We start from the raw sequence: 21741 nt of genomic DNA on the forward strand, positions 1-21741 counted from the left end.
ATTCAAAAAGAATTTGATTAATATACAAGTTATTATAATAAATATATTGTTAATGCCTTATCAAATTATATATATAAAAGCAAAAATAAAAAACCAAAATATATATGCAAAAACAAATATAATACTTTTATTAATTCCAGATATAAAAGGTATGGCATTTAAAATTAAATTTATAATTCATCTCTCTCTATCTCTCTCTCAAAAACTGTGGCTGTATTTTTTATAATTTAGTTTTGTAACTTTAGTTATATTTTATTGATCATGCGATATGCGAATCACGCCGAAACGAATCGTTACATCATAACGATGCGTGATGCATCGTTGTGGAAATATTGCAATGAGCGATGATTAATTTACATGTTTCACACACACATGAAATAGAGAAAAGTATCTTTAATATGTTGCAATTTTTGCCAATATTCATGGAATCGTACCGGTACGTGATTTTTTCTCCTTTTTTTTTTATTGGTGCGCGTATTACGGTATGAAATATCTATAATTATAACATCAGCTATAATTATTATTTCAGCATAACATTGTTGGTTATTAATTATACGTATAATTATATTAAACTGTGCATCATAATAGTATCCATCTGTGCTACTTAAAATCTACTTCGTTAAAAAAAAAACGTTGAATTTTATCGCTCATTATATTAATATTCACATTAATTAGAATTTTAATTAATTAAAATCATATGAATTAGAGGTAACGCATCGATGCGAAATATGTATCAAAGCATGGATGATTAATACAACGTCGAATAATCGCTGATAAAATGAGCAAATGATCGATCATCGCGAATATAACGACTGGATTCACTCACCAACTAATTCACCTTCTTCTCGCCGGATGTTTCATGGCTCGAAATATTTCCTCGCCGCAAGTCACTGTTTTCTCACTAATCGCCACCGTTTCTCCGACTCGTATTATTCGCGTCAACGTAAATCGATCGGAAAAACACGACCGATTGCCACATTATTCGACAGTTCCGTGGATTAACGCGCACACACGACATACTGCGGACGAATTAATAACGCGAATAAAGACATCCGTTATTTCGCACGGCACTATCGACATCGACCAAGTCGCGCGCGTCGCGATATAAAGGGGAAGGATTCAAAGAGACGCAGCGGCGACTTCACGCCGAACTCGCGAAACGCAACGGCCTCGTCAACCGCGAATATTCGCACTTTGCGAATCGAGGGATGATAGTATCTTAATTCCCCGATCCGCGTGATATATCTCCAATGTTCGATCGCACGCATGACGCCGTGTCCGGAGAAACGATACGGAAATACGAGATGCGACGTATCTCTCCCGTTTGCTGCCGCGATGCAGCGGACGGAGGGGGAGGGGGGGGGGAGGTAGAGTTGAGAATATCGAAAGACGCTATTAATCGCACTCGTGCGTGATAATAGATACTGCACGGCGATCGTACGTCATTGGATTCGACACTCCCGACGCTCGTTCGACACCGGATCTCACTCCCGATCGAAAAAATATCGCGCGAAACGCGGAGCGAACGAGGAGACTCCCGAACTGCGCGACGAGTAATGTGAGACTGTGACGTAGACAGCTAAGAAGGACGACTACGCGAGTAAACAAAAGAACTAGCGTCGCGTAACGGCCGGCGATACCGCGCGAGGTGAAAGTCAAAGAGCAAAACAAATCTGTCGTGTATACTGTTACCAGTTTTAGAAACCTGATATTAAAACTGATCGTGCGAAATTATGTTCGTACACATTAATACTCTTCGAATATATAATATGATTGCACCGATATATTTCGTACTACGCGAGTCATTAAAAGAAACTAGCGCCCGCTCGACTATGCCATAGGGTATAATGAAATATAGACAGGCGACACAACAAAAGAGATAGCGATACTTATTTTTAACGGACTATGTCTTTCTCTCTCTATCAACGTAAAAAGAATTTCGGAAATTATATATATATAATTTACAATTATTATCATGAATAGGCAGTAATAGTTTTGGCCTTCGACTCATTGGATAGCGCGACGAATGTTGTTTACATTAATCTTGTTTTGACTGGCGTAGTTACCTCTCACAACATTGCGTAGTTTATTACCGTTTGAGACCTCGGCAAGATCGCTCCGCATACATTACTCCGCTCGCACTTATTTCGTGTGTGGAGAATAATTTTCGCGTGTTTCACAAGTGTCGGAAACGTCAAATCGAGCGATGAACAAGGAGATCTTTGGATTAATTAAGATAGGTGAGAGTAAAATTAGCTATTTCTTCTCGCGTCGTGAATCAAAGTTTTACATAGCGGTCCGAAGTTGACGCTTGAATATCGTACGTTTGAATACTTCGTCGGGTGTGTCGTGCGAAATGTCGGATCGATAGAGTAAAGATATATTCGTCGTATTTCGCGTTATTTACTCGTCTTAAATGCAATAAGTATATATCGGGAGTGCGTATACGATTACACGACGAGCGATTATTTGATGCGAAGGATTTTAAGCGCGTTATCCGTCAATCAACTGCGTATTCCGCGAGGAGTATCCGGTGGCAAAATCGGCGAGGAGGAAACGGTCTTTACAACCTTTCAAACATCGACTGGTGAGTAAATTCATTTAATATCATATATGGATGAATTATTTTGCACGTTGCGTGTTTTGATTTTACGACATCACAATAATGGTGGGTAATATTTGGCACATTCCATTTCCTACTTTCTACTACGATGATTTATTTTATTCGAAAAGAGTCGAGTCGAGTTTCAGCTGCCCTGTTGATTTTTTCGCCGTGAATCCTCGCTATTTTTATGAGAAAAGCACGGCAACGTAATCTGACTACACAACTCGTTTCATGGGACGCTGCATTTTTTTTAACGATCACGCGATACCTTCGTAATGCGTAAGCTTTGCTGCAACAACGTCGGTCTTCAATCATGCTCTTTAATCTGTACAGAAAATCGCGAATATTGCGAATATTTATCACATTTCAGCAGATATTGATTTATACAAGGTCACACACATTTTATCTCTTAAAAGAAGAAAAAAATCCCATAATTTTCAATTTCGATAAATTTTTGCTTAGGATTATGTCCAAAAGATTAAAGAATTTTTATGTTTGATTAAAAAAAGAGATATTTTTTTGAACTACAAGCAAAAACAGAGAGAACTATAAAGATTGAAGCAGAAATCCTCGACTTCGTTTTTTTCATACACGGAGAAAATATTATAGTAAAAATTATAATATAATTTTTGTGTGACTTTAGAACATTTTCAAGAGAAATTACGCGCGCGATATATTTTTATTTAATAATATTATATAGTATTATATATATTTTACAAAGGAGTTTTGTAATTAATTCAAATATATTGATGCACAAATAAATGCATAATTGTTAAAAACAATAGAAAAATGCATTTAGTTTTTATAGTATAATCTTAATCATAAATAATTTAATGTCGTTATATTCCAGCATCACAATAAATATAAAAGGAAATGTATTTTTCATATAATTCGTACTGTAAAATTTTCTTCGTGTATGGGTTTTTAGATCTCAGTAATTATTATAGAAATACATGTGATGAAAACATTTTTATAAACATTTTATCTATTTCTTTATTAAAAACTGTTCTTTTTTAATCAATTATATACTGCTAACATTCTTTTTTCTGAAGAAACTAATATTTCTTATAAATTCTGACAAAACTGATTATTTTTCGATTTATTTACAAATTGTTTGCAAAATGTGCATGAACTTTTCTAAAGCCGAATTGTCCGGAATTTGTAAATTAATATTTTGGGTTCTTTATCAAATTTTGAATGACGTAAGAACGATTTCGCGGTGCATAACCCCTGCACATTTGCGCGGCGGCTTTCGGTGAAATTCGTTTACAACATTTGTTAAATCCAATCAGTTATCCCGGCGCCAAGTGAACATTGCGAGCATTGCATCGTGTCGTCGTCGTCGTCGACGGCGGCGTCGGTAGCGACGCCGCGATGCATCGTCGAGCTCGTTTTTGCGTTTTCCACGCGAATCGCGGAGAAAACCGCCAGCCACCAAATACGAAACGAAATATTGGATTAGGTAGATAAAGGCGGCACGAACCGCAATATGTAAGTCTCGCGGACTGTTTGCACGCGATGCGGGACGCGGGGAATCGTCGCGACGCGACAGGAAGGCCGAAATGCGCGATACACGGGGAGAGATAAGGCTGAAATTGCGTTATGGTCGGTAACCTGGTTTGCGAGTCGATGCGTTTTATCGCCTTCCGCGCAGTATTGCACTCAAATTTGTCACTCTCCTGCGTATGAAAGCGATGATTAATTAGATAGTTTGTTAGGTTGAATGAATTCTATGGATGTATTCGTGACCGTATTTGTGTCGAAGGCTCGTAATAGATGTAAAGATTTTATGAAGGTTTCTATAACGTGAATCTCTTTAATAAAGATTTATGACATCAAATTTTACGTTATTGGATTTTTTTGGTTCTCAAATCTCGAAAGTAAGGTATCGATATTATATAAAATTACGCAATTTCCCAATTGTTGTTTACAGAATAAATGTCTATAGAGTAATTTGGTATCAAATAAAAATTAATTTCTGTGCATTTGAACGTCATCGAAGTTAGCTTTACCCTAATAAAAAACATTTTGTGCACGTGCAAACATTACAAAGCTCGGCGTGGCTGCGTCAATTTTTAACAATGCGATATCACGACGCACTTTATCCTAGTTGAGCGTAAAAGCGTTTTTTCCACAAAATCTGACAGGAGCGTGCGCGTCCGTAAAAAGCGAAAAATTCGGTGGCAGTTTTCGCAGAAAGCGGAAACGCACATACAGAAAGAGAGAGAGAGAGAGAGAGAGAGTGTGCGATGAGAGAAAAAAAGAGGAATGTTTTCGAGAAGGCTGGTTTTTGGTGCGCAAAGCAATCAAACGCCATCGCGGATTATACGTTAATTATTCCGTCTAGCTTCTCTCTCTTATCATCCGCGCGTCTATTGTCGGCGTTATCCGACAACTCTCCGTCAACGTCATGACAAACACCGCTGCGCGGCGTCGCGTCACATCGAGTTATCCTTCACGATATCGTTTCTCGCGCTCTCTCGGCCGTTTACCGAGGTGAGGAATCACGATTTCCACGCGATCCTTTCCGCCTTTCATGCGGGGCTTCCCCGGTTAGGGTGTCGCTCGCGAAATCATGATCGACATTTCCGTTCTTCCGTACCATCGATCACCGCGATTCCGGGTTAAAAGGAGTGCCTCGTTAAAAAGGCATATACCGTCGAACGCGCCAAAGTCGCTATCGGGGAATTTGTCGAGAGAGCCGGTGCGAGTGGCATGTCGGGGATTTGATCGACGTTCCCCATCGAGACTCTAAGGGCCCCCTCTCTCTGGTGGAAGCCTACGCGACGAGGGGCCGCTAGTTTGTTAAAAGTATATGTATTTCGTCGGCCGGCTCTTTGGGGGTAATTGCGCTCGAATTGCGTGGCCCTCTTTCCATCAGTAAAAATATCGTCATTCCACCGACATTTCGTAAGATTTATATGGAAATCTACCGGGGGTACACGTGCCATTGTGTGATTGCGTGTAAAATTATTTTTCCTAGGAGGATTGTATCTCCCCCTCTCGCTTTCTGACTTTGAATTCGTGTCTCTCGTGACTGATAGCGCAAACGAAAATCGTTACTTGGCAAAGAATATCAAAATTTTTCTTCACTAACCGCGTTTTATGAAAATATATCTAGCAGCAGAATATGCGTGGAATTTTTCGCGTATTAAAGATCGGTGGTCACCGAGTGGTTGTATAGTGTAACTGCGGGGTTACCGTTTTCCGTGGAATTTTAAAAAATGGAAAGGAAAGAGATGCAAAAGTGAAAGAGATGCGTTTAAAAGCGGACGTGTATGCTTTATAAAAATATTTACCATATATATTATTTACGTGGTTTTGCCACGTGATATTTTACGGGTCGCGTAGTTTATTGTTTGGTAATTTTCTTATAGTCTACTTAATAATTAGGTCGTCCGTGTAATAATGTTGCAGTGAAGAAATGATTATTGAAAATGATAATTTAAATTTCTCATTTAATGACTTTTATGATTATAAAAATATGATTATATATATATATTTAGATATTTAAAATTGAATAGAATATTTTTATTTCTATAATTTGTCAACTTTTGTTCTTTTTTTCTAAAATTATTGATAAAGTTTACAAATTATATGCAATCAGAATACATAATATTATTGGAAAGTGTGTAAAATATGATAGATGATAAAACACTTGAGTAAAAATGCATAGCAAATACTTTTTTAGCCATGACACCGTTGTTGTGTTAGTTCAACACCAGTTTCCTGTTATGCTATGTTGCCTATCAATACTGTGTCAAACGTGACACGCTAACAACTATGTAATGCTTCGTGAAAATGGAAAAAAAATGATTTCCCTATAGTCAGGCGAAAGAAGTTCTGCAAATTCATTCCCTTCGTAGTGATTTATCATTTGTTCCGACGTCATATTTCATTGAAACTATGTGTGCGTGTTGTGTTATATTCCTTCTTTTATGTATTTCTATATACCATATCATACGTATTTGTTTTCGAAAAATTGCACTCTTGACAGTTATTTGAGAATAATAGGATTGATAGAGAACGTCACGTTATAGCATTTCATGAAAGTTCTGAAAATGTCAGACGATTAAAGTCATTTGAAAATTTCAAATATGTCTTGTTGATTTATACATAAATTCGATAATTTATCCTTATGCAGGCAAATAGAGATTAACTTTCTGTGAAAATTGCACGGGATGCTTGAGCACTTGGTTTAAATTAACGATTGATGCACTTACATTCTGCTTCTCGATCGTAATCTTTCTATTCAAGGCCCTAACAATAAGAAATGCTTCCTCAGGGAACCGCCGTTTCTGAAGGAGCGGAAATGAATGCCGTGATAAGTTAAAAAGTAAGCAATGCATTATTCAGTTTTATTAAATCCTAGCGGAAGAAAGGAGTTTCGTATAATTCGACTCTATCTTTAATTGGATACCTTTCTTTCTTTTCCTTGATATTAATAACGTGACTTAAAAGAAATGAAAGAACAAGAGAAACAATTTTTGATTTGTACCTATATTACATAAAGACATAAAGCTTTCAATGTAATTTTCGATACCTTTATGTGCGTTTGTAGAGATAGCGCGTATTGTGCTACATATATATATATATATATATATCACAGAGAGTATATACTGTATAGTATATATACACACATAGTACATTTCTCAATTTGAGTAAACCTATCGACGATTTTATTACGTTGAATAGATAAGAGGAACTGAAAAGTTAATTGTTTTAAAGTTACAAAAGGACAGCTAACAGAAAATAGTGATTAAATAAAGAAGAATATTTGCTTTCTGGCGATTAAAATAATTATTAGAATAAGTAAAAAAAAAACATAAGCTTTTAATTTAAAGTTTATTTCACTTAAATTAAGATTTATTGCTTTTTACCCTTTTGCAATTTGGAAACATACTACAAGATGTAATTATTTATTTAAAACTTAAGCTTTAATGTTTAATGGATGAGAGAGAGAGAAAGAGATTAACGAATATTCCGTCCCTGAAAGCTTGCCTATAGACTTGCTTTCTTTTATTTATGCGAAAATACGCCTTTGCTTGACGTTGGCGTATCTGTAATGAGAATCAATCGCGAGCGCAGATCGCCGTCGGCAATGCTTTTAAACGGTGCTACTTAAAATCATACGAATGGTGAAAAAAAAAAAAAAACATTTGCGTGTTACCGTGGTATTGATCTTACACAATGAAACACGCGAGATGTTTGCGACTTCGTGTCGTTTCAAGCGGCGCGCAACGCGCGGATTACATCCGTTTCGTTTCTCGAGCATGACGTTTCAGTGACACGTGTTTTCCGCTTGTGTTTGCTTTCGGGGTCTTGGTCGAATCCAATGGCGATATATTGATATACACGACAAATTTAATTAAAGTAAGTAACGGCGAAGCTGGTGTGCAGTAAATGGAGAGCACGAGGCTGAAATGTAACGCGATATGACGCGCGATATTTTATATGGAATATGTTTCAGTTGTGTTGGAATATTCGGTCATTTATTTCTACTCTTGTAATTGCAAAATCGAATTTAAAACATAAATTTACAGTTTGATCCAATATTATTTTTAATTTTTCTGTAAGATTTCGAAAAAGATTTTTCTTTTACAATTAATATAATTTATATTTTTTTATATAATTTATATAAATATTTAGCATTTTACTTCTTTTATCCTTTATTTATTCAAGATTTTATTAAACATGCCTATATATGATAAAAGCTTTAATCAATTTTTTTATTTAATTACATTAAACTCTGATTAAAATTCAAATATGTATATCAATGTTTAATACATATACTGAAAATCAGTAAATATGGATATCTCTTAATTTTTTGCAAAACAAGTGCAGTGTGATTATTAAATATATTTTTTGTGTGAATATATAAATATATATATATTTATAGAAAATGCTGTGCAATAGTCATATATGCGTGACCTTATTAAATATTATATATGAAAAATACTACAAGAGAGAGAGAGAGAGAGAGAGAGAGAGAGAGAGAGAGAGAGAGAGAGAGAGAAAAATTGTTATTTATATACATATATTATTCCTGTATATATTTTTCCTGATGTATATCTCTCAGATACCGAGATTAAAAATATCGCAAATAGTTGTGGAGGGACGCTTCGTACATTATACAGTCGACTCGTCGGAGATGTCAAGATGTTAAAAATACATAAAAATACCGCACAGCATGACGTACAATATTAGTCCGTTTATTATTTCCCCTATATAATTCTACCAAGGGGAACTTACACAACCAGAACAGTCAATAGCAATAATGCGGACTCGAGAGGGAATTTCATCTAAATACACACTTAATTAAGTTTAGAAGCATTAAGAGTAATTCGAATAATAACGAAAACAACACGATGATTAACCATGCTCGCAAATGTTCTTTAATTATAATTACAATCAATAGAGAAAATAAAACGGTTCGATAGGATGTTTCTCTGAATTGAAAAATATGAAATTTCATATAATGGATTATACGAAACTTATGACTTTCCATTTATATACGATTTCTATGCAACTTCCATGATATGCATTACAAAGAAAGAAAGAAATTTAGATAATTTATACTAAAGAAAAATTATATGAACAAGATGTGGATTTTTTGTGTACAATTTCTCTATAAAAGTTCCGTATGTTTACTCCATCACATGGATAATAAATTATCGTCAAAAAATTTTATCTGTCCCTGATTAAATTAAGTTGCAGGCGTAGTTTCATTTTTCCAATGCAAGCGACATATGCGAGGGTTTCCACAGAATGTTACTCACAAGCACTTTATCGATCTTTAGCTAGGACGGCCGGCAGGGACGCAACTTTGAGTTTCAAACAAAAGAATATGACATCGCGAATATTTTCTCGGAAAGTAAGACCATCAAAATCGAAATAGAGCAAAAAATGTATTTCTCGTGATGGATACGATGCAGAAGTATCTGCACATTCATGCATATTCCCACTTTACGTGGAATAACGAGCGAAGGAAATAGCTCAGGCCGTTGTGAAAATAATCAGCCGAATTAATGAATGAGCGCTGATTCGCGAATTTACACATGTTTAAGTACTACGTTTACGCACGCGTTTACACGTTACACGTGATATTCGACGCGGAAATTTACGCGGGCGACTTGTTGCGGGGAATTTCTAACAAGTTTTCGCGAGAGAGAGAGAGAGAGAGAGAGAGAGAGAGAGAGAGAGAGTAAAACTTGTATGTACGTGTATAAAATATATTTATATATAAACGATGATATTTAATGCTGCAAAACATACATTATTTTTAAAATATATAAGATTCGTTCTTTATAAAATATTTTCAAAAACAGTTTCAAAAATTAATTAATTTTTCATAAATTTAAACTTTATATATTGTAGATTTTTAAATTATATGTTTTTGGAGAATTTTGTGTGTTCTCAACATGAGTTTGAATTCTATTTCTAAAAGTAGGTAAAGAGAGTTTTGTAAAGTAGGAATAATGCTTATCTTGAATAATGATAAAACTTTTGTAAGATCTTATAATAGAATCTTTCACAAGTTTATGCATTTCTTAATTCAAGATTAATTGAATTTCGTACTTTAACTGTTAATGTGGAAACTGCAAGAAAAAGTATTAATTATGGCGATAAGTTAATGTCTTTTTTTAACAAGTAAATTTGAGAATTTCTTAATATTATTTAGGATCTCCTATTCTATTATATCTTCCTTTTTTTCTCTTTTTCTTTACTTAGAACATATTACTGATGGGATGTAAAGTATGTGTGTGTGTGTGTGTGTGTGTGTGTGTGTGTGTGCGCGCGCGTGGCAAGTTATTTTTCGAGACACTAGATCTAGCTAAGCTTCTAGATGTATTACATAATTGTAATGCACAAAACATACGACCAAGATTTTTTACTAGAGTTACACTCTGTTACTCGCGTTATAAATAATGTATAGCAGAAAATGAGGGAGCGAGAGAAGGAAGTATAACCGGAATTTTTATGGGTGAGTTAACTTCTAGGGGACTTTGCATTGCAAATGGAGCAAGTTTCATAATGCATGCTAAAAATTTATAGAATAATTTCGATGACAGTCGGTTAGAAATCTCTAGCTGTGAATGGGGTTTCAAATTTTTCGTATAATGACATATATCTCTATATTTGAGCCAATCACAGTAACCTATGATTCATGCATCTTGAAGAAAAAAAATAAGTTTTGTATAAAAGAAAATCAATTCATTGTTAGTTTTAACAATGGCGAGTATTTTCAAAACATAGAAATAATCGCAATCAAGTCTCAATTAAAGTCCTCAAATTATTTTGCGTGATGAAATACGCATTTACATTTAAATCCTACGTAACACCGATTGGCAAGGGTTTGTAGAATAAAATATTATAATAACTCATTGAAATATGTTGTATTATTCTTACGATATTTAATCAGAATAAATTGCGTGCATTTATAGACGTTTATTCGGATTATAATATCTATAATGACCCCCTACAAACACGTCTCTCACTGTCACTGTGAAAGTTTTAACATTGCAAAATATATTAAGGCGCGAGCGTTATTGATTGGATTGTTAAATTTTGAGTACAAAGGTGTGTTAAGCGTTTGTTAGAGAATATATATATATCGTTTTATACCAAATTCATTGAGCGTGCACAAAGCGTACGAGGAATTAATCAATGCGTAACGTATAGTTTTTGATTCTCGAAATTATACAAAAATCATTTGCGACGTATCGTGATAAGTGAAATTGCATACTGTAATTAAAAAATATTACACGTTTAAATTTTATATATTTAATCAGAAAATTGAATATAGTTAAATCAATTATTTTACATATCTCTTATAAATATCTTTTGTCTATAAACGTTTATATTTTTTAAAATTGGAAATTGAATTGCATTATAAATATCTTAATTTCAAAATAAATACTTAAATAATAGATAAAATAATTAAAAAGAATAATCGAGAGAGAAGAGATGCGGGATATAATGCTGCGACGATAATCGATGCTATTTGTTCATACATAAGTAGTTATAGTGCAATGAATACCTCCGGGAATGACGTCGATAGATCGGATATATGGACGCAGGCGGTGCATTAATAACGGAGCGATATTTGCATTGCACGCACATACGACCGCAATTAACCAATTTCCGGTTATCAAGAAGTACCAATGTTACAATTTGTTTGTGCGCGAATAAATCGAAAATATATCTCGTGTTATCGTGTTGAAAGAGAAAAAAGCTTATTGTTAGATATAAGACTTTTGATCCGGAAGGAAGAACGCCTTATAATGATCATTTTTTTATACGATACTTCCTTTTTCGCTCTCACTTTTTTTATTGTTTCTCTCTCTCCTATTCTTTTTCTCCTTCTCTCTCCTCTTTCGCATTCTCTTCTCCATTTTTTCTCTCGTTGACGACCGAAATCGCTGCAGTGGAAGCTACAATCTGTTATACGAGTCGCGATGGTATGCACCGACTGTTTCGTTTGTGCCGTGGAATCGACGTTTCTCGTTGCAACTGCCAGATCCATAGCTACCGGTAGAAAGCTCATCGTCCGCTTATAACTGATTCCATCTATCAGGATATCAATGTCATAATTTGCAACGACGTTACGCGACGTGATACTATAGATCGCGTAAAGATACCTCGATAAACAGCGTTTTGTTTTCGCAAGGAAAAGCGTTTGACGCGTTATTTTACGGTTGCATCGTGAGATGCATTGCGGTCTGCAAGAATTTATCGTTTGAACTGCAGCAAGAATCGATCACTTTGATGCACACAAAAAACCGCGGCGGAAGCGGAGAAAAGACGTAACGCGAGCGCGAGACCATATATCCGCGTGCTGCGAAAGCCAAACATCGTAGTTGTACCGAAGGAGCAAATCTACTTCTTTTTTTCTTTGAGAAGACCGATTGCCCCGAAGCATTTCTCAAGACATAAAACAACACGCAGTAACAATCTTTCTTATAATAAATGGTAACAGATATCCTAAGGATTATTTGCTTAGCACGATATAAAAGTAGAGATAAAATGCATTTCGTCACAATTCTCTCTGAAACGATGAGAATGATAAGAACCGCTATTTTATTTCGCCTCAGTTTATCATAATTCTGCAAGCTGTCAAGATAAAAATTCATAAAAGTTGTGCATACAAACAGAAAATAGTTTACATGGAAAAATAAATATGTGGATGATAGCTATAAAGATTTTTTATAATTGATGTAATAATTTTTAAAAGCTTGTTTTTATACCGCTTTCAAAATAAGTAATACATACATATATTATGCGAAATTATTTGTAGATATCAAGCAGGTATCAAAATGAATCTTTATTATTTACAACGCGTGCACATATCCTCGAAATTCTCAGTCAATTTATGACATGAAAATTTATGTAGATGTTTGATGATGTAGTGCTCGGTTACGAACGGATTTACCGGAAGCATGTTATCGATTCTGGCGGAGATTTATTTACAATCGATTTTAACAATCGTTGAATGCACCGTTATGGAACCATAGCCGCGGATTCATTCTTTTGATGGAGCAATATCGTTACAAGCTGGCCTATTAACGCGGCTCTCGTTCGAAACGGCTCGGCTCGGCTCAGCGCGATGTACTTGGCAGACCATTAGGTTAATTACGAGCAAACGTGTAATGTGCCGACGAGCGTCGAACTCTGCAGTCGACACGGTGGCGATGTCAACGAGATACTTATTGTCTGGTGACGCACCCGCGCCCCCGCAACTATCGCTCTCTCCGCCTCTTCGTGAAAGCGAAGAAATTACCGGATAACGACGCGAATTTGCCGTAGCTAAACTTGTTGCTCGCCGTTTGCGAGCCAGTTTCGAGAGATACAGAGAGAAAGAGGAAAACGTGATGAATATAAAATACGATTATAAAAACCGTCGACGCGCGCGGACAGAGCGGATGCTTGTGCGCTTGGAAAAATTTGTCTCTCGTTAATTTTGGGCATAAAAGCGTCGACAGAACGCGCGCAAAAAAAATAAAATGAAATAAAATTTTTTGTCCAAAATTGTACGTGGTTGAATTTATACGTAGTTGTAATAATTATTCGTTTGTAACGCGCACATATTATATGTATAGTTGCGCTTTTACAACGGTAATATTGCGTCAAACCCATCTTGTGAAGAAATATCTGTTTGCTTTAAAACTGAAACATTATAATGTGATTTTTATGATTCTAAGTTTACTTCATATTTTATTGTAATCTTGGCAATGCAAATGAAATTGCAGTTATTACAATAAACATGAGATATCTTCGATATTTCTGTGCATAGCAAACTGTCAAGACTCCGTATCTACGATCTATCTCAGGGATGGTGATAAGTAACCGACGAAATTGTAGCGATTCGTGATTACCGACAATTTGTACATGTCAGCCGGCAAGATCTCGACTAGGTGCCTTTCCGTAAATAGCTCGAGAGCCTAACATCTCAAGTAATGATGGAGAATTAGAAACTCAATTATACATCCTCGGGGTATGCTTTTAAGTGCAATAGCTTCGCAATTTTCCCTGCGGGATAATCTGGCGTATTCTGTTTGCTCTGCCAGTCACGGCATTGCCTCGTTTCTTACTTGCATCACTTGGCTTCTTTACAATCTCTCTCAGCATCTGTATATTGTATACAGCATAATAATTTTAGATTATATAATATTATACATGCTTTTGTGTTCTTTTACAAGTAAATAATAATATATTACATTAAAATGAACGCGCACGCACAGCAGCAAATATCTTTTTTCTCTGATTCTGTTTTTCGCCATTTCCATTTAAATTGTTTGTTTTGTAACGTCTTTCGACCGTTTCAATATTTTGTTCGAGATATAATTAAAATTAAAAATATCTGTATATAAAGTATTAAAATAGTATATTATTATTATTATTCATATCTTTTAGCAATTTTGTATAGTGAGATTGTTTTATTTACCTAAGTTTTAATTATTATGTTTTGATGTGTTTAATAATACTTTAATTAATTCCAATATAATCGAAAAATACTCTTCAATATTAATGCAAAATAAATAATTAAATTTAAAACAGAATTAACTTTGATAAATTACACATTAACTATCAATTTTTGAAAAGTACAAGTGTGTGTCATATGATTTGTGAGGGGCCCAAAGCGAGGTAAATGCGATTTGCATACGATTTGGACAAATATTTTGGGCGAATACGAATAAAATTGAAATTCAATACAATTGCCAATTGATAAAATAGATACGAGCGATTTTACTCTCACATGAAAACAATTCCGTAAATATAAAATATTTTAAATTGCACATTTGGAGAATTTAGCTACATTGGAAAGCAATATATCATAACTTGTAAAAATAATGCTTATATATTGTTCGTAATTTTTTTGTACAGTATATATATTAATTATAAAAATGTTTTTTTAAAATTCTATTTCTTTTTTAAATAATATCGTGCATCTCTTCATAGACTTGATAAATCTGAAGTGTGTGTATGCGTGTTATAAATTTTATATATTATTTTTACATCCCCAAGCAATAATATTATTGATTCAATAATAAAATGTTAACTAACTGTTATTTTTCTATTCAACAAAGAAACAATTGAAAGAGCTGTCGCATTTCCTTTCTCGTCAAAGGGACTTGTTATATGACAGTTACGTAACAATTTCTATAGTAGTGTGCGTATGTTACGGTACAACTAAAGCACAGGATGCATTGTTTAAGTGTGAAGTGAGAGATACTCGAACGCGCATTTGATAGACATACAAAACGAGCATACGTGTGTGAACATGATAATACATACATACATACATATATATATAGTATTATTGTGTTCACATTCACTCAATATATAGAGAGCGTTAACACAGATAACGAGCAGTAATGGGCGATACGCTGATTTTTTGATCATGCAATCAAAAATAATATAATTATCAGAATTTATTTACTAGAACGAAAAGTAACAGGTGTAATAAAATTTTTAAATAAAATCAAACTTTTATCTATCGTCGCGTAATTTTCTATAATTAAATACTTTGAATTACGATATCACATTCATTTTATATTTAACTACAGACTGCAGTTTTAAATTGTCTTTAGATTTTGATGTGTCGCGTATAACAAGATACTTAATGGAATTTTCGAAAATCGTTGTGTCAAAGCGAAATCGTATTGTAATCTAATCTATCAGCTTATGTGGCCTAATTCCGCAGAAAATTCGATTGTTAAATGATCCATTAAACAACAGCGCGGGTAATTTTAAACAAAAATGTTTTTTCTATGAAAATGACAAATCAGCAATATAAGAATTAATAACATGTAAGAATCAATAACATGTCTGCACACCATAAATCGCGTCGTTAAGGGAAGTATTAATCTCAAGACTGTGATTTTAACCTGATCTATAGCAAAAATGTTTTTTCTATGAAAATGACAAATCAGCAATGAAACAATGTAAGAATTAATAACATGTCTGCACACCATAAATCGCGTCGTTAAGGGAAGTATTAATCTCAAGACTGTGATTTTAACCTGATCTATAATTTTAAAAACTTACAAGTAACAGGAATAATTTTGTTTTATTGCATCAAACTTTTGTATATGCCTTACGTAATGTATCTTTATAATGCATGGTGTGACATGTATCATTGGATTACATATTTCATATAATCAGATTAATAAAATAAAATTAATGTTTTCATACTCAGATTTTATGATTATCAAAAATAATAATTAAAAGTTATATTCTTTACAAAGAAAAGAGAATGAAATTTGGTATAAATTGTTTTTTGTAGAACTGCGGGAGACAATATGCCTGCATGGTGTCCCTATTAAAAACAATACGAGTATTAGAGCGAAGTATTGAAACCATTGTTGATTCAATTTGGCGAAAAATATGACTCGTATCTTTTTTTAAAATAAACGATTCAATTAATTTAAAATAAAACAATTTTCGCATTAAATGGAATTGAATTGTTCATATCGAAACTGATCAAAGATAATGGAAAATCTAAAATTAGCAATCACATATATTTACATAGATTATTCTGTTCGAAAATTATTTAGTTTATGCGTGGAGATATTCTTTTTGCTTTACATACCATTGAGCTTGAAATTATGAAGCATAATTGTAAATGTAAAGTGTTGAAAAGTATTATTGATGGATAAAAGTATCCAGTGATGTCAAAGACACAAATGTTTCATTACACGTTGAATCGGTTTTATTAATTTTGTTCTTAATTTGCGAGATTCATGTGTATTGTGTAAATGAAATAAATTAAAACAAACAACTGAAAAAATACAAGTTTTTAGTGTAAAAAAAATGTTACAAAAAATATGCAACAGTTTGATCCGTGCTATTGAAATAACATGTATCTGAAAACAGTATTGCGTTATTTTTTATCCGTCTATGTTAATCGCAGATCGAAATGTCAGATTTGTCGTCTTACTTGCCTCTCATAAATGAAGCGGTACGATCGATAATTGAATAAAAAGTTACACGAAATTGTGTCATTATAGCGAAAGGAGCGAAAGTGGTAATTCACTCGTTTGCGCGGCAAACTAGTTGCTCTATATGTAAATTGCTTGTTCTATATGGAAATGTCCGCCTTTCTGTGTAAATGCTGCGATGTTACAACGTGCTAGTAATACCCGTCGAAATCGCGAAGGTTCGCTAGAGAGTCGTCGCGCGAGTGACAGATCGCAAATTTGCGATCGCGATTCACGAATCGCGATTATTTGGGCGAGGGCTGAAGGGCAGCGATTGTTTTGTGAATAATTCCCGAGACGGTTTGATATAATGCACCGGATTGACGGATATTAATTGTTTTTTATATTGATACGAGACGCCTGTTCTCCCTTCCTACATTTTCATCCTATCCCTTCGACCGTTCTTGCTGCGCGCCCTCGTCGACTAAGCGATGTCGCGCGTTATTCCCCAACAATAATAGGAGTAATTAACGCGGATCGTGAAAATCCCGATGCGTGCTCGAGCTAAAAGAGTGACGAGACTTCAAAAGCGGTGATAGCGCGAGGGATGCGGGCGCAGCATTAATCGGATGCGGGGATGGTGGTGGAAACGCGCGCGCGTTATTTCGAGAGGTCGTCGATCTATTTCCATTATTCCTCGTCCGGCGACGAAATCGAGTGCACTGGGTATATCGGAGAGACGTGATTTACGACGAGCATTGTTTGCGAACGTTTATCTGATTCCATAAGTCGTCCTTACGTGAAACAAGTTTCTTGATTGGAGTTTATCTTTGTACGGCCAAGGGAAGTATCCTTTTTCACGATCGGATATAATCGAGTGGAGCTTGGCGATGCGTTTAAAATCTGACGCAAAAACGTGATAATAAAATTGTTATTAAAAAGATCGAAAGAGAGAGAGAGAGAGAGAGAGGGAGAGAAAGAGAGAGATGTAATATTCTCGAAAATTAAAATAAAATTTTAAGTAAGACTAGATAATGGACGCATAACTGATGATTGTGTGATGCATATTTAAAAGAACTGATGAATGCATTAATTACGCGTAAAATATTAAAATAAAAAATTATAGTGATTGAACAAAAAATAGATTTTTCCGAGTTTTAGCGATTTATTTAATTTTTATATTGCGCGATTAAAGCGTTAATAAATAATACCTTAATGTTAAATTTAAAATAATATCGATTTTTTTATGTCCGAGTCGCTCCTCATTCTGACACTTTCATAGCGTATACAATCACGTTGCCTGAGAAGCTAGAGCTGACGAGAAATTTGTTCGCCATACTTTATCCGGGTAGAGAGAAGGTAGGCAATAAAATTCTAAATGAGACCGACGAGGCATTGCATTTAACCTCGAGGGTCTCTCAGCGTCGCGCATAACCGTTCCTCCGGCAGATGGAAAAGCGAGTTCTAATCCGATCAGACTTTCTTTCTAGCCGTCGACGAATTGAATGCAATCACCAGAAGCTAGCTTCCTCTTCCTCAGCGTTATAAGAGCATTTCACCTACGCAAATACGCGCGTGCAAGATCCACCGAGAACTTTGCCAACTTGGCAGCGAACTTATGCGCGGTGTTCGATCTCCGGTGCCGAAGGAGATATGTAAAGATAGGCGGTAAGCGAAAGCTGGCTAGAGTCGAGAAAACGAGCTAGATAGAGCGCTATCGCTGGGAATGGCTCCAGAAGGATGGAAATGAGGAAGGTGGCGGAGGACTCGACAAATGACGGTACTTTCGTTTCGCGTAAATAATAACCATTCTCGGGAAGAGAGAAGAAGGTGGTGTAGAGACGACGGACGACGGTGATGGTAGGTCGGGGAAACCAAATCCCCGGTGAATAAGCGCGCGGACGTACGTAATCCCGTTACTGCCGCATTAACGATATGAAAGGAATATTGACTTACTGTTTCTGGAGTACGCGCGGCCCACGTAATGGAGATTTACCGGTGAGGGGTCTAGTTGACGACAACGACGACGACGATGAAAACGATGTCGACGTCGCCATCGTTCTCGTTCTTTAATATCGCGGATAATATATTTTATGCTTGTATAAGAAGACGTCGGGTGCTTGCCGAAGAGAAACTTTGTTAATCGTGTCTATCCTTTGCCTTTGGTCGAGCGCGTAGATTCGACTTCACTTAGGAATACTAGCTCTGCTAGCGGCGGATGGATTTCTTATACTTTTTCATTATTCATGGGATTCGTAAATATTAAACGGGAGAGAAAAATGCGTGCTGCTCGTTATTAATGCTCGTCTCTGTTTCGCATGGACATTCTCCAGACGACGAGATAGTATTGTTTGGTGAAAAAACGCGAATCGCGGGTAATGGCGAGGATGCTGCGGAAATTTAAATTACCGCACTCTGATGTGCGAAGCGTGCTGCAAATTTACATGAGATAGCCTCGCCAGGGCCATCTTGAACCGACTCCCTCACGTCCTGGGCTAACAAAATTTATTGCCGTCGTGGGATAAAAGATACATGTAAAAGAAGGAACAGTGTCTCTTATGCTTGATGTATGATAGACGTATCATAAAAATAAACCGTGCAATTTAGAAAAAAAAGCATTTTTGAAAAATGAACTGATAACATTTATAAAGATAATATAATTATCCATATATTACTGAATGATTCAATTTATTTAATTACGAAAATATAATTACAATATTCTTAAATTTAATGACATTTAGCTTATACACACGCACACATAAATAAAGATTTAAATATGTAATTAATTATTAATCTAAAGATTTGAAAACTATAAATATTTAAAAAGTAAATTTCAACTCTTTTAATTTTAAGTTGATTCAAGAAGTATAGATATATTAATATATTCATCAAATCTTTAATAATGACTCGTTATTTTATCCCTAGAGTCAATAGTGTACACACCCTAGAGTATTATATAATACACAACAAGTCAAGCAGGCTGTGTAATTAATCCGTGAATGTTTATCAGTTAGTCGGCGATAGCTGTTTAAGCAGGCATCTGTATTCAGACGCGCTTCTAGGTGATATTACTGAAATATATAGGAGATTGCTTTACCATGATCATGATATTATATCTGTGCGTCCACCTGTTCGCGTATACGTAAAGTATATATGTCGAATACTTGGGTCGTCGACCAGCAATCACATCCTTCCCAAGTATTTGTATCACGTGCTGGAGGCTGCACGTCAGCATTTGGCTGCGATCCGACATTCCGTGGATATTGAAACATGCCAAGAATCGTCGGAAGCTAGGAATTGGATTTCTTTGTATTCTGCGCTCTAAAATAAAGACGGCGATTAACATCATCGCCAAAAATCGGTTATGTAACACTGTCGAATAATAACAGAGATTGTTTCACATTCGCGAAAACAATTTCTCATACGAGAAAAAGGATAACGAGACTTTCGGAAATTGAGAATCTCGAATCAAACAGCCTGTTGCGTATCTGTTTTTTTCGAATACTTTAAATCACGGATTAGTATTTGTGCGCAACCCTGTTGCACCAGTGTATCATGAACGGCTACAAATTTTATTCAGATGGATCTAGGAGTCACTGCAATTCATATTCATGTATGAAGTGTTTCGTATATGCATGTGGCACTTTTTTGAATGAAATATATTTCAAATATTGTGCAATGTAAAAAAGAGGAAAAAAGAAACGAAAAAAAAAATATTGTTATATACTTCAAAAAATATATAAAACTATTATAATATCTGCTTATAACCTGACATAATATAAAATATCTTTTTAAATATATCATTCATAAAAACAAACATATTAGAAAAAGTGCAACAATGAATACAAGCCGAGTCGGAAAAATGTATGTATATAAATATATAAATGTATGTAATATTCCGTCAAAGTAGCATGTAATAGCAGCTATTTAAATATTATACGAGACGCAAAAAGATGGAAAGTTCAACGTAAATTTCCTGGATTTGCGCGCGATAAACTTATTTCCTACCAAGAAAATAAACTACCAACGGTTATATTAGCCTGTTGAACAAGCGCCTATTTAAGAAACGATGCAAATCTGCAGAATGTTCCTGGAACAGCGGTGTTCGCCTCAAAGCATATACTCGTGTCTGTCGCCGCATTTGGCACGAATTTCTACATTCCTAAACGGTAGAATACGGGGTGAGAGCATCGCAGACTGGATCTGTCTCTTTGTTCCCATGACGGAAACTTCATTATCTCGAGTTGTTACGACGCACCAGTCAACATAGCTACTCTACTCGGCCATAATTACATTCTAAATGTACTTTGCATGCGAAAAGTTTCGAACTTTGCGCGCGGTGAAAAGAGGTGCAATGAAAGGCTCGTTAAATGTTTTTATCTACGTCAGCGCATTATTATCGTACGCACGATCCAAATGTCGCAAATATCGACGTAACTTCTCGGGCGCATTATCGTTATATTTATTACATCGATTTGTAATCGTAACTAGTAGATATGTCCTTCCGCGCGGAAGTTACGCGCACCGGCAATTACATTTAATTTTAGTATGTCTACAGGACGATTATGATCATCCCGCAGGAGCTCTAGCGCGTGCTGCACATTCCTGAAGGATATAACGCGCGAGGCTTGTCACGAACCGGTACTTGTCTCTCTGTGTGCAACCACGAGATAAACCTGATTACGCTATGACAGCGGCACGGAGTGGACCGGGGGT

General features: G+C 35.3%; 1 protein-coding gene and 1 long non-coding RNA gene across 3 annotated transcripts in view; one reads left to right on the forward strand and one right to left on the reverse strand.

Annotated features, from left to right (window-relative positions):
- LOC115241073 (hemicentin-1) overlaps nt 1-21741 on the reverse strand; it is a 268711-nt gene that overhangs the window by 221696 nt on the left and 25274 nt on the right. Inside the window, exon 1 of one of the 2 annotated variants that reach the window (XM_029816624.1) lies at nt 827-1353. The exons of the other annotated variant lie outside the window; for it this stretch is intronic. The gene's annotated coding sequence lies outside the window, so the exon portion shown is untranslated. Of the gene's footprint in view, nt 1-826; nt 1354-21741 lie in introns of those variants that run through there. 2 annotated transcript variants of the gene reach the window in all.
- Nucleotides 2120-21741, forward strand: part of LOC115241077 — an 86137-nt gene continuing 66515 nt past the window's right edge. Inside the window, exon 1 of the long non-coding RNA XR_003884859.1 lies at nt 2120-2587. This is a non-coding gene — a long non-coding RNA (uncharacterized LOC115241077). The remainder of the gene's footprint in view (nt 2588-21741) is intronic.

This window comes from Formica exsecta, unplaced genomic scaffold (assembly GCF_003651465.1).
Source record: "Formica exsecta isolate Colony F162 unplaced genomic scaffold, ASM365146v1 scaffold465, whole genome shotgun sequence".
Taxonomy (NCBI): domain Eukaryota; kingdom Metazoa; phylum Arthropoda; class Insecta; order Hymenoptera; family Formicidae; genus Formica; species Formica exsecta.